The sequence below is a fragment of the Hylobates moloch genome, unplaced genomic scaffold (assembly GCF_009828535.3).
Source record: "Hylobates moloch isolate HMO894 unplaced genomic scaffold, HMol_V3 SCAFFOLD_11, whole genome shotgun sequence".
In the NCBI taxonomy this organism is placed as follows: domain Eukaryota; kingdom Metazoa; phylum Chordata; class Mammalia; order Primates; family Hylobatidae; genus Hylobates; species Hylobates moloch.
The window spans coordinates 88,713,171-88,718,758 of NW_026652286.1; the positions used below are offsets into that span (position 1 = coordinate 88,713,171).

The 5,588-nt window shown below is 42.2% G+C and overlaps 1 long non-coding RNA gene across 1 annotated transcript in view; it reads left to right on the forward strand.

Annotated features, from left to right (window-relative positions):
- Positions 1–1,338: 1,338 nt before the first annotated feature.
- The window catches only part of LOC116477448 (uncharacterized), a 62,071-nt gene continuing 57,821 nt past the window's right edge, over positions 1,339–5,588 (forward strand). The window contains exon 1 of the long non-coding RNA XR_004250460.2: positions 1,339–1,428. This is a non-coding gene — a long non-coding RNA (uncharacterized LOC116477448). The remainder of the gene's footprint in view (positions 1,429–5,588) is intronic.

A 5,588-nucleotide genomic window follows, 5' to 3' on the forward strand; every position in this document is an offset into this window, starting at 1 on the left:
CACTGGACTTCTCGACTCCCACCTCACTGGGGTGGAAGGAAGAGTAACCACAAGGCTCTGCAACTCGGGCTGCGCCCGCATGATTGGAAACAATCTGTGAAGTGAGTCACATCAGTTGCAAAAACAATTAAGTCAGTGGGAAAAGAAAATCAGTAAAACTGGTTATTTGGCTTGATTAAAAGAAAGCAGTCCATTGTTTGGTTACATTTTTCACTTCCCAGCTGGTCATTGTGACACTAACTGAGGCTGGGCTTGCCTACACAAATGCTTTCAACAGTTTTGACCGAGACTATGTCTACACAGCTCTAAAACCATCTGGCAAGTTACTCAGTGGAGTCAAATAATCCATCAACTATTTGCCTCAATAGTAATTTTAGGCTCATGACCATTTTACGGAGACCCGATAGAAAACTACCATAGACATTTTCAAGAAAGACAAGACTTCGAGGGCACAATCCCACTCCTATTACATTCTGTGTCTGAGAACTCAGTGACTTCAGGCAGTTCTAGGTAATATCTGCTAGTGGGAGTGGGAGGCAGACAGGGGTTAGGTGGAGTTCAGAGCTGTGAAATGCAGAGATGATTCCCCCAAGTCATGCTGACTGAACACTTTGCTTTCACCCTAGACTGTGGAGTGAACAACCCCGAAGAAACAAACTTCTAATTCTAGCCTTTTGGAGATTATTAACCCAACTCTCAGATTTTAGAGATAAGGAAAGGGAGGCCCAGGGAGGTGAAGAAACATGTGCAGGATCAGAGAGGTGAAAAATGAGTGTTTGCTTGGCTAAGTTCAACTGTACCTACTTGTCTCCAGAGACTGCTCAGGACCTAGAACACCCTGATGCAACATAGGCACTTGTCATGGAGATATTCCATCAAAAGTGGAATAGGGCATGAAGGAGAATTATCTCCTAAAAGCTGGGAAGTTTCTCCTAATCCTTTTTAGGGTACCTTCCCTGTATCCCAAATGCTCTTCAACTGCCCAGGGCTCATGTCAGTCTCCACAGAACAGTGTCCCAAGTAGAGGGGAATGTGTATGATGCCACGGTGGCTGAAGTGTGCTCTAATTGCGCAGATATTCCCATAAATGCTATTTTATTAAGCTGAGCTACACTAAATCTGTCATCTCCATAAGTAACACCACAGCACATCTGTAGGTAAGTTCAGAACACTGCAGTGAGCCATGCTGGGCTATTAGTTTCAATTCAACGCTGTTACCTGTAAGTTACAGCATCTCAGGGGCAAAACTTAGGCACTGAGTTTATAAGATTTGGTTCCTTACAGATGCCTTCAGCTCTCCAAAACAACAGAAATGATCAAAGATGGAGGCAAGAAGACCAGAGAACCCTAAATATTTACTGTCTCCAGTGTGTTTGGAAGCAGCTTGGACCAGTGTAGAGTGCTGGAACAGAGAGTCAAGAGCATCAGGTTCGATTCCCACCGTTACAAACTGCTCAGCCTATGGAAATTACTTCATTTTTCAGGCCTCACTCTTGCCATCTTTAAAATGGCAGCACATGTACACACTCCTCCACAGTAAATACAGAGTTCCTGCAAGCCAGGACGTTAAGTACTTAGGATGAAAATGATGATGATTAAGTCTATTCTATCACTTGATCTGATTCTCTCTGACTATTCTGTAGGGGGTAATTACATGGCCTGCAGATGATCCATAATCCACCATCTTCTGGTGAAAAGAGAGGAAAGGGGGTTAATGTGTGTGTGTATATATATATATACACACACAATTGTACATATGCACATTAACATTAATGTGTATATAATGTATATACATTTTATATACACATCAGTGTTAATATATAAAATGTATATATACATTTTATGTATATAATATATATACCTAACATATACATATACATCTATATATAATTTATAGACATTATATATATACACACATTAACCGCCTTTCCTCTTTTTCCACCAGAAGATGGTAGATTTTATATATATGTGTGTGTGTGTGTGTATATAAATTATATATATGCATTATATAATATATAATGTCTCTATGTATATATGTGTGTATATATAGGCATTATATATAATGTGTGTGTGTCTGCCCCAAAAGAAATTTAAAATAAGTTGATATCTAAACACATTGTTGATGAACAAGGGCCAGTATCTACTTGCACTAGAGAAGCCAGACTATTGCAAATGTCTTAGCACTTCATAGTGTATTAGGAATTTTCTAGAGCGAGCTGGCAACGTTTAAATCAGATTCAGTCCCACATATTGCACTCCAAAATTGAACACGGGCTACCATTTCTGGGACAAAGCTGAGAGCGTTCAGAGGAGGCTGCCTCTGAAGGGATAAAATTGGGAGGCATTTACTTTAACACACAGGCTTTAATTAGTTGTTGCTCATTAGAGGAAATCACTTTTCATAGCTTCTAAGAAATAAGGCAAACTTTTTCAAAATTTGATTCCATATCCAGGGGAATCTCTCTCCACAGCCTTTTCGTTGAATCACTGTAAAGTCTTCTCTTGCTTTTGTTTGTTTATTAACTTGAGAGGAAAACTGAGTTTGGAAAAGGATGTTGGAGGGACACAAGTCACAAGAAAGGTTTTCTAGACCCAGGGAAAATATGCTCGAAGAAAAATGTCTCCAACTGGGGTCAGCAGACATTAAATTACAGACATGTGCATGATTTGTCCAGATCGGTTAGAGCATGTTTCTTTGCAGCAATAAAAAACAAGAGACATTAACAAGCCAATGATGTTACATAGAATTAAGTAGCATTCAAACAATGAAAGAGAAAATTAAGGAGCTAACGTTCCACTGCCCAGTTTGCACGGTCAGTAAAAATGCAAGGCTTCATTTCCACCCCATGCCTTCAATAGGAGAAAGTAACTCTGGTGGCCCATGACCATCATATGCCCCTGGTCAGCTGTCCTATCAGGACCTACCTGATGGCCTTGGGTGACTTAAATGGCCAGCTAAATGCAATATGTTTTGACTGTGATTCTTGCCTGCCATGGTGGTTCCTTGTCACCTCCCTGACGCAAGCAATGCCATATATCACTGCTCTTCTGCAGGCGTGCCACCCAGATAGCATCTGAAAGATTGTAAACAGGATGATTCACAAACTGGTGGCAGCAGCTAAAAGCAGTGCAGTTCGCGACCCTCAGCACACGCCAAGATTCTAAATGGGATGTTGCAACAACAAAGCAGCCTGAAGATTCTAAAACACAACGGTGTCACCAGGACATTCATAGGGTGCTGTAACCTGTAACTGACAAGCATACCCATCATCATTTCTCTTTGGGCATGCTGCATCCTTGCGCTCCACTGGGCCTCCTGTTGCATTGCTGCTATTTATTTGCATCTACAAGCAGGGGAGCAAGTATGCTGTGGAAATAGCCCCAGAGAGGTGTCTGATTCCCATAGGCCCTTGCAGCCAGCTACAACTGAATGATTTCCAATATCAGTTACTGAAAATTCTGACCATGATATGCAGACCATGGCAGATCTTAATGACAATAATATCATCTCACATTTTGATGGCGTTTAACAGTTTACAAAGTGCTTTCACATACATTATCACATTTAATCCCAGTGAGGTCAATAGTCTTCTTCTCCATTTTATTGGCAGTTTGGTGTAGTGGAAAGAGCTGTGGAATCAGACAGACTTAAGCTCAAATTCTGGCTCTGACTACCAAACCACGGACAATTTGCATCATTTCTCTCCCTTTTCTTACCTATAGGATGAGGAATCATTTCTATATCCGAGGTTTGTGGTGAAAATTAAATAACATATGTAAAGACATACAATATAGGGCCCAATGCATAGAAGTACTCGATAACCATTAGTTTCTGTCCACTTACAGAGGAAGAAAATGAAGCTTAAGAGGTTAAGGGAGTTGCTCAAAGTAATAGCTAGTAAATGGCAGAACTGAGACTTCATTTATTTTGCAAATATTATTGAACACCTACTATATGCTGGTGCCTTGGGCATAGGAAAGTGGATGAGTCATAATTCTAGTTTTTGAGATGTTCACAGTAGAGCGGTGGAATCTGAAATGCAAATAATCAATTATAATCGAGCATAATCTGAGAGGCAAAAAGTACTTAGGGAATGTCCTAAAGCCATAGGTGCACCCTAGAGTATCTACACAAGACATAACTCTGAGGAAGAGGAACCTTCCAGGAGGCAGCAGCAGAGTTACACCTGAAATAGAATGTTGGCAGGTGGATGACGGTGAGCAAGGAGAGGAGCATTCAGGCGAAGACAACAGCGTGTGCATTCATCAGGAGGGTCAAAGGAGCCTGGCATATCCACTGCAGCACAGAAGAGAACCTAAGCAGACCGGAGAGAGAAGGGAGAGGAGGAGGCAAGGAAGCAGGAGTGAGAAGAATGAAGGGGCTTGCAGGTAATGCTGAGAAGCATGCATCTTCGTCAGTCCATGCTGGCGCAAACTCTGTGATGATTTACAGAGAGGGCCAACCTGGTCAGATTTGCATTTTTGAAATTGTGGCAGCAATGCGAAAGATTGACTAGAAGAGGGGATAATGGAGGCAGTAGTTCAATGAGAGATAATTAGGCTGTGAACTAAGAAAGTGGCAGAGCAGACAATTTCAAGATGTATAGCAGAGGCAGAATTGACAGGATGTGGCCATTGATTGGATGTCAAGGCAGGAGAGACAGAGAGAACTCTAGGAGGACTCCCAGGCTATTAGCTTTGGTGGCTGGGTGAACAAAGGTGTCCCCCAATGACATAGAAGGAGAGGACATTTGAAGAGATGATAATAAATTCATGTGGACATGTTGACTCTGACAGACTCATGGATATCAAGAGGGAGGTGTTCAGTAGACAGCTAAAAATATGAGTCTGGAGTTTGGGAGAGGACTCACGATTAGATACATTGATCTAGGGATCAATGGTTTTTAGACAATGGTTGAAGCTGTTTTTTTATGCTGAGAGGATAGAGCAAGAAGAAAAGTGGGTCCTGGAGAACTCTAGGGAATATCAATGTTTAGGTGCTAGAATGAGGATTGTTGGAGAGATGGAACTACCAGGAGAAAGGGAGAGCTCAGAGGCCAGGGAAGGCAAGCATCTTTTGATGATGAAAGTAGAGGAAAGTATCAAATTCCACCAAAGGATCAAAGAAGATGAGAACTGAGATATGCCTGGGGTTTGGGCAATGATAAGATCACTTTGGCAACTTCAGTTTTAGACAAAGTGGTTAAAAAAGAGGCTTTTTTTTTTCTATGACCCAATATAAGAAAAATATTTTAGGCCAGGCATGATGGCTCACACCTATAATCCCAACACTTTGGGAGGCCTAGGCGGGTGGATCATCTGAGGTCAGGAGTTTGAGACCAGCCTGGCCAACGTGGTGAAACCCCGTTTCTACTAATAATACAAAATTTAGCCAGGCATGGTGGCATGTGCTTGTAGTCCCAGCTACTCGGGAGGCTGAGGGAAGTCAATCGCTTGAACCTGGGAGGCAGAGGGTGCAGTGAACTGAGATTGCACCATTGCACCCCAGCCTAGGCAACAGAGTGAGACCCCATGAAAGAAAGAAAGAAGGAAGGAAGGAAGGGAGGGAGGGAGGGAGGGAGGGAAGG